Here is an 11,574-nt window from a genome sequence, read left to right on the forward strand (position 1 = left end):
GGAAAGGGAGTGCGGGCAAGGTAACAAAAGTGGGAGAAAGGGAGTATGGTTAGGGTGGCAAAAGTGGAGGGGGGTAGAGGGGCATGGGCAGAGTGACAAAAATGGGGGAAAATAAGACATGGGCAAAGAGAAAATAAAGTTAGGGAAAAAATGGGACATGAGCGGAGTCACACAAGTGGGAATAGGAATAGGAAGAGTGACAAAGTGGGAGATGGGCAGAGAGACACAAGTTGGATAGACGGGGTCATAGTGACAAGTTTAACTACCACATACAGGGCTCTGATCGTACCTGATAAAAAATGTTTCACTTGAAAAGTTTTATCCATTTCACACGAATATAAATTTACAATAAGACGAGCCAGCATATAGCCCTTCAGGTCATTGAGCAATAGTTTTTGTTCGTATCATGCAATGTTGCAGATAAATGTAATGAATACAGAAAATACTCCAAGTTGGAATGTGCCAGTCTGCGGTCTATAGCCAACTCAAATAGAACATAAAAAGAAACTAACAAAACTACAATAGTACATATAATAGCTCCATATCACAGGCCCTAGTTACAGATCACAAACTACAAGGAGCACAATATAGTTTTAAAGATTAATGTTTTGACAATTTGTTATGTTTGGTCTATAAGTTTCATTGTTGTAACTGAAACCAATATTTCTACATTAAAATAAAGTGTGCAAAGTGTAATTGGCAGTGACCAAACCATAACACCTATAATAAATTTACACAATTGCACAGGTTACAGTTTATATAGAGGTCTTTGTAAAATATGCTATGTGCAATTTGTATACGTACAAGAGACGGCTCTATGTAGGCCAGTAGAACTGCTCCATATAAATGTTTAGAGAGCATATCTGCAACGCCCAGTTGGCCAATACATGTAGAATTAACTTTATATGTGGATATCATGCCCAGATGAAGAATGCTTCAAGAGATGGTGTTATATACGACTAGAGTAACTGCAATGTGAAATTTATTTGTGCACATGGACTTAGCTTATGTGTGGCTGCAATGTCCTATTTATATGTAGATACATTGGCACACACTGGTCCGTCATTTGAGTGGCTGTTTTTTGATTGTAGGTTCCGAACAGCTAGTTCAAGCTGGTTTAGTCCAGCCTCCCAGGATACAACCAGGCCTATTCATAGTTTAGAGATTCACTTTAATCACAGTGACTGTATCTGTTTGCTAATTTCCTGTTTATCCAGTTACTATTACATCAGCCTTTTCTGATTATTCTACTCTCTGTTGTCTCCCTCGACCATTGGTATGCTTATTATTTATTCTTACCCCTCTTGTCCTGTCCTCGGCTTGTTTGTTGATTATGTTAATTTTCCCAACTTGAAGATATAGGCTTCTTGACCTTTTTGGTAGCCAGGGCCGCCACCAGAAATTTTGGGGCCCCTAACTCAGCTCAGGGTCTGGGGCCCGCCTCCAAATACCGCCCACTGGGTCCACACACAGACACAAACGCACACACTGATACAAAAGGACACAGATACATACTAACAGACACACATACATGCATACAGGCATACATACTGACACACACATACTGAGACATACACACAGGCATACATAGTGACAGACAGACACATACTAACATACATACAGACACACATGCAAGAGGACATAAAGACACATACATACATACAGACACCGACATACATACATACACACACACACACATTCATACATACAGACACTGACATCCATACACACATACATTCATAATGGCATACAGACATACACAGACATACATACATACAGACTGACATACATGCATATATACAGACATACTGACAGACATGCATGCATACAGACATCCATACACACATACACACAGACCTACGTTCATAATGATATGCAGACATACATATATACATATATAATGACATACAGACATACATATATACATACATAGACATACAGACAGACATACATGCATACAGACATATACAAACATACATAGACAGACATACATACGTAGACATACATGCATGCAGTCAGACAGACATAGACATACATACAGACATACACACAGACATGCATCCAGACATACATACATAGACATACATGCATACAGACATACATGCATACAGACATACATGCATACAGACAGACATACATACATAGACATACACACAGACATACATACAGACATACATACACACATGCATGCATACAGACATACATACATAGACATACGGACAGACATACATGCATGCAGACAGACATACATACACAGACAGACATACATACACATACATGCATCCAGACACACAGACATACATACATACACATACATGCATCCAGACACACAGACATACACGCATACAGACAGACATACACGCATACAGACAGACAGACATAGACATACATGCATACAGACATACACATACAGACAGACAGACAGACATGCATACAGACAGACAGACAGACACAGACAGACAGACATACACATACAGATGGACAGACACACTGACATACACACAGACATACAGACAGACATGCATGCATCCAGACAGACATACATACATACATACATAGACATACATGCATACATACATACATACATACACAGACAGACATACATACACAGACAGACCTACATACACATACAGACAAATATACACATACATGCATCCAGAAACACAGACATACACGCATACAGACATACACAGACAGACATACATACATATACAGACAGACATACATACACAAACAGACATATATACACATATATGCATCCAGACAGACATACATGCATCCAGACAGACATACCTGCATACAGACATACATAGACAGACAGACAGACATACATACATATACAGACAGACAGACATACACAGACAGACATATATACACATACATGCATCCAGACACACAGACATACATGCATACAGACAGACATACACGCATACAGACATACACAGACAGACATACATACATATACAGACAGACATACATACACAGACAGACATATATACACATATATGCATCCAGACAGACATACATGCATACAGACAGACATACCTGCATACAGACATACATAGACAGACAGACAGACAGACATACATATACAGACAGACAGACATATATACACATACATGCATCCAGACACACAGACATACATGCATCCAGACAGACAGACATACATGCATACAGACAGACATACACGCATACAGACACACAGACATACATGCATACAGACAGACAGACACATACATACATACATACACATACATGCATACAGACACACATACAGACAGCCATACATAGACATACATGCATACAGACACACAGCCATACATGCATACAGACACACACACACACAGCTAATTTTCCAGCCACCCTCCTGTCTCCTACCTTTTCTTTGCAGGAGGGTGGCTGGGGATGATGGGAGTCGGCGCTGCTCCCTCTTCACTGCCTGGCTCTCCCTCTTCATGGCTGGGCGCGCGCTCCTCCCACGCGGAGTGAGCTAGCAGCACTTGCGGCTGCTTTTTTTTTTTAAAGGGGCCTGGTCGCGCTATACAACTGTGACAACTGTTATGGTTGTCACCCCCTGATGGCGGCCCTGTTGGTAGCCATTCACAATAACTCGACAACTCTAAGGGCGGTAATATGATTTATCCATCTCCTTGTTTTTCTTGTTACAATGAGGTATGTTATAGGATCTTATTTACATACTGGGAACCATGGATTACCTAGGGTTCCTGACATATAGCAACTAAAGCTTGCTGCAGTGGCTATGGTCAGGGCCATCTAAGCAAAGAGGTCCATAATAGGGCCCTTCCTACACAACCACACAACAGGTATATAAATGTAAATTATTGATAAAATGAATCTTATAGTTATTGGTGCCTCCAACAAAATCCGTATTTAAACATTAAAAAAACATGCTGTACATCCCAGCACTAGAAGTAGTGGTGGGCAAGATTAAAGAAGCAGTAGAGATGGATAAACTCTCTGCCATAGTACACGACACCACAATACACTTTTACAAAATATGGGACCCATGGATCCTAGAATACCACCTCGCAACCTAAATCACTGGAGGGACAAGAGAGGCGGACAGCGGGACCACCCACAGCCGATCCTCCCAGACTCCCTTTATTTCTTTTTTTTTCTTCCGCTCTTTTCTCTCTGATGTCCTCTCCCTTCTACCCTTTCCTCTTTTCCTTTCTCTCTCTTCCCCGCCATCCTTCACCCTTCAATTTCCCACCCGCTACTCCTTACTGAATCACGATACCTATGGGCTCAGTCTTCACAACACCTTCCATTTGAGACGGGGTAACGGTCTTGACCGCATCAAGACAAATGCTGCCAATAGGAAACACGATGGAGGCTCCCTGAGGTGAACAGAGTCTAGTTAGCACAGCCACCGAAAAAAACTACACCTCCGGGGATGACCTGCCCGATATCAAGTCTTACAAACCTGGCCCCACCCACATCACCGACATGCCACGGGAGGACCATCCGCGATGGTCACCCCTCGATAACCTGAACAGGCACGAAGCCGCAACAGTTAAGATGTGAGCCCTTTTCTTTTCTTTTTATCTTCTCTTTTATTTTTCAATTTTCACTGTTGGTATAACACCTCTTACACCCATACGCAACGTCAATTTGTTATACGCTCTAGAATACTGTTTAAACAATATTACGATCACATTCTGCTCATTTCACATAGCTAACGAAAAATCCACACAACTCTATATTATGCCAACTTGTTCTATGTTCCAAACCACTGTATAATTGGTATTATTGTTATTACTATTACGTTTACCCTACTTCTTTTTCATTGTTGTTATACCACCATTTGAACAAGACATATGGCTCCACATGATGTCGCTCTATTTTATGTTTAAGACCATTACTCAAATGGAACCACTTTTCTTTCTTCTCTTTCTGTGTTGTCAACACTGTCTATTTCAAAAATGTAAAACTGACAAATAAAGAATGTTTGAAAAAACAAACAAAAAAATCCAAAACATGCTGTACAGCAGAGATTAATCCACTCAAAGGTTTGGACAATATAACATGAGCCTTGAAGTTAAAAAAACAACTTTAAAATGTAAAAAAACAACTGCAATTTAAAAAAAAAATATGTATTTGGCACTAAGCAGTGTTCATGCTTTTGAATGTAAGCATGTTTTTGTATGGAGTACGTTTGAGTGAATGTAGGGTGTGTGTCTGTATGTGGTGTTGGCGTTTGAATGCAGGCATGCATTTTTATGTAGTATGGTTTTTGAATGCAGTGGTGTGGTTATATAATACAGTGGTGTGGTTATATAATACAGTGGTGTGGTTATATAATGGTGGAGTTTGTATGTAGTGTTGACGTTGAATTGCAGGGGTGTATTTGTGTGAAGTGTTGGCGAGAATCTGAGATGTATGCACATATACACATACACAAACACATATACACACTGACACACATGCAGATACATAGACACACAGTCAGACACAGATACACATACATACATGCAGACACAGTGGCGACTCTAGTAACAATATACAGGGGATGGGCACATAAGATCCAAACTTAGTCCACACTGGGGGGCACTAACACTTTTCACTAGGGGATGGGTTAATGGGCAGCTGTTGGCTGCCTGATGCCAGCACACAGTGCATGTTGGCATCAGTCTACAAATTTGCATATAATTCACATTAGTTGTTGTGGGCTGGCTGACACCTCTTAACTTTGATCTTTGTTTATCAGATAACTCCCCTATTTGCTATCCTTATGCGGGATTGCCATATTTAAGGGCACCAATTAAGGAAACTATCTCCTAAACAGCACCCTAATTTGGTATCTTTAAATATGGAAATCTCACATAAGGGAACCAATTTAGGGAATTATCAACTAAACATCTAAAAGATCAACATTGAAAAAGGACACCAAATAAGGGCGCTATCTACCAAACACATACACATTTATATACATACACAATAACACAATAGGTGTATGTCTGTGTGTGTATATCTGTGGTTTTGTGTATATATATATATATATATATATATATATATATATATATATATATACACACATTTAATTACAGAGATACACACAGAATCACACACATAAACACAGACATACACAAACACAATCACAGACCCACACACATACAGTCACATACACAGATAATTAGATATACACACACACAAATATCACATACATACACACATTTAATAATTAAGAGGTCCACCCAGCCTCCCTACCTTGCTCTGAGAGGGCTGGAGTGGATCCTCAGTCCCTGGTGGTCAGTGGTTGCTGCTGGGATCTCTGTGCTCTTCCTGCACAGGTCCCCTGCGCACCCTGTAATATGACGCCGTTGCCTGGATGATGTTATATGCCGGCTCACTGCAGGGCGAAGACAGTCAGACACAGTCAGATTTACACAGTTATACACATATACAGTGGGACCTCGGTTTACGAATTTAATGCGTTCTCTGGGACATTTCTTATTGCGAAAAATTTGAAAACCGAAACGCGGTTTCCCATAGGAATGCATTGAAAACCAATTAATCCGTTCTGGAGGTCAGAAAAAAGTCAAAATGAGCTGGCATGGAAACCAACCCACAACGCAGAACACACAATAAAAGGCATGCAAACGACGAAGCTCAGCTCCCTACCTTTACACAGCTTGAGAAATGCACCCAAAAAAAGTTCCAAAACAACTGCAAACAATTTCCAGAATGGCTCCAAAACTCGATGCAAAAGCCGCTCCAACACCTCCACACTCGACTCCACGTGCCCTCACAGGCTCCAGCATGCAGGGGGCGGTGCTATAAACCTCCCAGGTGCAATGCATCCTGGGGAAACTTGCTTTGTATTGCGAAAAAAAATTGAAAACCGAGGCATTATTTTCAATGGATTTTCATTTGTAAACCAAAAATTATGTTAACCGAGGCGTTTGTAAACCGAGGTCCCACTGTACTTTTAAATACAGCCACAGTCCCAAACACATAGTCATTCACACACAGTCAAACACACAGTCAAAGACAGTCACACACACAGTTACAGACAGACCGTCACACACACACAGCTACAGGCAGACAGTCACACGCACACACACACACACACACACAGTTACAGGCAGTCAAAAAGCACAATTACAGGCAGACTGTAACATAGTTACAGGCAGCATCAGAAAGTCACACACAAACTCAGTGACAGGCAGACAGTCACAGGCAGTCACAGACACAGTTACAGGCAGAAAGTCATACATAGTCACAGGTAGACAGTCACAGAAAGTCAGTCACACACACAGTCCCAGGTAGACAGTCACAGGCAGATATTCACACACACAGGCAAGGGCAGACAGTCACACACAGTCCCAGGTAGGCAGTCACAGTCAGACATTCACACACACAGGCATACAGTGACAAGCAGACAGTCACAGATGCAGTCACAGGCAGACAGTCAAACACACACAGTCACAGCCAGACATTCACACACACAGTCACAGGCAGACAGTCACAGGTAGACAGTCACAAGCAGACATTCACACACACAAGCACAGGAATACAGTCACAAGCAGATAATCACAGGCAGACAGCCACACACAGTCACAAGCAGATAGTGATAGGCGCAGTCACAGGCAGACAACACAGTCACAGACAGACAGTCACACACACAGAGTCACAGACAGACAGTCACATGCAGACAGTCACACACACAGTCACAGGCAGACAGTCACACACACACACGCACACACACAGTCACAGGCAGACCCAATTACAGTTTTACACACAGCACACAGCACACATTCTCACTTACTGGTGGAGGAGTGGAGTCAGTGAAGTCAGACAGTCACAGGTAGATAGTCACAGGCAGACATTCACACACACACACACACACACACACACAGGCACAGGCAGACAGTCACACACAGTCACAGGCAGACAGTGATAGGCGCAGCCACAACACAGTCACAGGTGTGTGAGCTGTGTGGCTGCCCAGTGCTCTGTGCAGCCACACAGCTCACAGAGCCCCAATGTCAGGCCTCAAGCCTCCCGATGTCTCCTCATACTTCCGGGTTTGACGGAGCTTAGCCACACCCCCATTGCCGCGGTCGGCTATTTAATGCGACCGCACCAGCTGATAGACGCTGGATTATTGAAACGCGTACCGCACCTAACTCACCGGCTCACAGACCTCGGTGAGACAACCACTCGCTACTAGACCGGACTGGAGGAATATTCAAGTCTCCGACATCTCTCTTCATCACAGACAACTACCAACACTCTTGGCAACCGTTCACTGAAGCAACCGCCTCTGAGGAGAGCTGGGGACATAATCCCTCCACATCCAGAAGTTAAGTGATTACAGTCTCTGAAGTAAGGACTAACAATGTTAAAGGTTTATTTCAACATACTAAAGTCTGCTATCAAAGTGTTAAGCAATCCTGCTACAGCTTCCCTCAAAGCAAGTATTATCCAAGTTCAGCTGTACCTGTCTTGCTACAGATAATCTTAATTCTACATACTAAAGTTTGCTATCAAGTTTCTTCATACTAAAGTCTGCTATCAAAGTGTTAAGCAATCCTGCTACAGCTTCCCTCAAAGCAAGTATTATCCAAGTTCAGCTGTACCTGTCTTGCTACAGATAATCTTAATTCTACATACTAAAGTTTGCTATCAAGTTTCTTCATACTAAAGTCTGCTATCAAAGTGTTAAGCAATCCTGCTACAGCTTCCCTTAAAGCAAGTATTATCCAAGTTCAGCTGTACCTGTCTTGCTACAGATAATCTTAATTCTACATACTAAAGTTTGCTATCAAGTTTCTTCATACTAAAGTCTGCTATCAAAGTGTTAAGCAATCCTGCTACAGCTTTCCTCAAATCAAGTATTATTCAAGTTCAGCTGTACCTGTCTTGCTACAGATTATCTTATTTCTTCATACTAAGTCTTCTATCAAGTTGTTCAGCAAGCCTGCTACAGCATCCCTCAAAACAAGTATTATTTAAGTTATACTGCACCAGTCTTGCTGCTGATAATTCCAATGTATAATCTCTTATAATTTGAACTATTAACAAGAATAACGGATGCTAATGAATTCTGAACCTTGTCAATACTAATTGAAACAAACCGTTTATTATTATTTAAAGAAACAGTAACTGTAATTCTGGAACTGAAGTCTCAGTTCCATCTAAGTGTCTTAATAAAAGATCAAAGTCCTAACAAATCTGCAGTTGTGTTCCACATCATTTACTGTGAACGTGACAGAATAATCCAGCCATTGTAATGGAACCAGCAGATTTTGATTCTAAGATATTGTTGCTGAATCAACGAGTCGATTCACTTAACCAAGGTATACAAGACCTGCAGGTTACAAATGAAAGAATTCTCACTTATGTCAAAGACTTACAGACACATCCTCCTCATACTGTTCTGCACTCACTTAGCGATCCTGCTGTATGTAACCCTGAAAAATTCTATGGTGATCGTTCCAAATATAAGGAGTTTTTTTATTCCTGCAAATTATTGATTGCTTTAAAACCTAGATCTTACCCCACAGAAAGATCTAAGGTTTTTTCAGCTATCTCATTTCTGAGAGGTGAACCTATGTCCTTGGCCCATTCCTTTTTGGACAATGATGACCCCATCTTAGATTCACTGGAGGAATTCCTTAAAGCCATGTCTCTTCTCTATGAAGATCCATACAAACAAAATACTGCTGAATTAACAATTAGAACCTTGCTACAAAACCATAGACCCGTTGAAGATTATATTGCTGAATTTAAAAGATGGGCAGTAGAAACGCAATGGAATGACATCGCACTGCGCAACCAGTTTCGAATCGGCTTATCTGAAGCTGTAAAAGATGAACTATCTAGAATAGAACTCCCTACTACTTTGAATGCTCTGATTCATCTATCGATCAGCATTGACAGAAGGCTTAGAGAAAGAAAGGCCGAAAAGGCTCTCTCAACTTCAACTGGGAAAAAATCATTTCATCCTCCAAAGCCTTCTGACAACCCATCCTTACCAATCGAACCTATGGAAATAGGGGTAATAAGAAGTCCCCTCACTCCTGAAGAGAAAAATCGAAGACGTATATTAAACCTCTGCATGTATTGTGCCTCTCAAGTTCATTTGGTCTCTGATTGTCCTTTATTGAAACGGATAAAGGGCAGTAGGCAGACTCATGCCTCCTCCATCCTAAGTGCACTCCCCTCTACAGCAAATACTCAAATGTCCCCTATCATTCTTGTATTACAGTGGGACAATAAAAGAATTATGACCAAGGCTATTATCGATTCCGGTGCAAATGGAGTATTCATCGACTCAGCCTTTGTAACAAAGAATAAAATTCCTTGTGTTCGTAAAAGAACTTCTGTTCCTGTTAGAGTGATTGACGGGTCCCTCATTTCATCGGGACCAATACTTCATGAAACCATCCCTCTAAAAGTAACCACCAATCATACTCATACTGAAATCTTATATTTGATGTTATCTCATCACCGTTTTTTCCTATTATATTAGGGATCAACTGGTTAAGGAACCACAACCCTCAAATCTCATGGTTTCCCTTTTCTCTTGCCTTTAATTCCGATTATTGCAAGAAAACATGCTTGCAACATATTCCAATTCTTCAGTCTACTAAAGAACCAGCTATAACCTCGTGTTGTTCGGACACCGAACTGGAGCCTCCTCCTCCTACAGTCATTGGGACTTTATCTTCCCTTCTCGACGACATAAAAGGACTCAATAAAGATACTCTTAATCTTCCTACATCAGTTAAACTATCGAAGAAAGACGGTCTCTACTATTTCAAAGACTGAATTTATGTACCTCCTGCTTTCAGAAATCAAGTGCTCAATTTTATTCATGATTCTAAACTGGCAGATCATCCAGGTATAAAAAAGACTCTTGAATTGTCCAAAAGATATTATTGGTGGCCTCATCAAGACAAAACCGTTAAATCCTATGTTAAAACCTGTTCAATCTGTCAAAGATCCAAACAAGGACCTCAGTACCTAAGTAGTCAATTATTGAACCCACCAATTCCCAAAAAGTCTTGGCAATCCATTTCTATGCACTTCTTAGTGGATCTTCCCACTTCTCAACAGCATATTACCATTCTAGTGGTAGTGGACCGCTTCACGAAAATGTCCCATTTCATCCCTTTAAAGACGTTACCCTCATCCTCTGAACTTTCAAAATTATTTCTTGACAATATTGTAAAACTTCATGGACTGCCCGACGAAATCATTTCAGATCAAGGGACTCAGTTTACCTCCAAATTCTGGAATGCATTATGTGCTTCTCTACATATCCAACGTAAACTGACATCCGCATATCATCCCCAAACTGATGAACAAACTGAAGGAGTCAACCAATACTTAGAACAATATCTAAGATGTTATTGTTCTCACTTACAAGAAGATTGGATAACCTGGTTGCCCATGGCAGAATTCGTATACAACAACTCCTACCATACTAATAGCAAGATGACTCAATTTTTTTCCAATTATGGATTTCATCCCTCCTTGTTTCCTGCTCAAACAAATCTTTCGTCTAATTCTTCTGTTTCGAATCAAATCTCTCATATGTCA

At 40.9% G+C, this 11,574-nt stretch overlaps 1 protein-coding gene across 1 annotated transcript in view; it reads right to left on the bottom strand.

The window, feature by feature from the left end:
* Nucleotides 1-4,368, bottom strand: part of RBM39 (RNA binding motif protein 39) — a 134,727-nt gene extending 130,359 nt beyond the window's left edge. The window contains exon 1 of the mRNA XM_063455764.1: nucleotides 4,362-4,368. The gene's annotated coding sequence lies outside the window, so the exon portion shown is untranslated. The remainder of the gene's footprint in view (nucleotides 1-4,361) is intronic.
* Nucleotides 4,369-11,574: the final 7,206 nt, after the last annotated feature.

Source organism: Pelobates fuscus, chromosome 5, assembly GCF_036172605.1.
Source record: "Pelobates fuscus isolate aPelFus1 chromosome 5, aPelFus1.pri, whole genome shotgun sequence".
Classification (NCBI taxonomy): domain Eukaryota; kingdom Metazoa; phylum Chordata; class Amphibia; order Anura; family Pelobatidae; genus Pelobates; species Pelobates fuscus.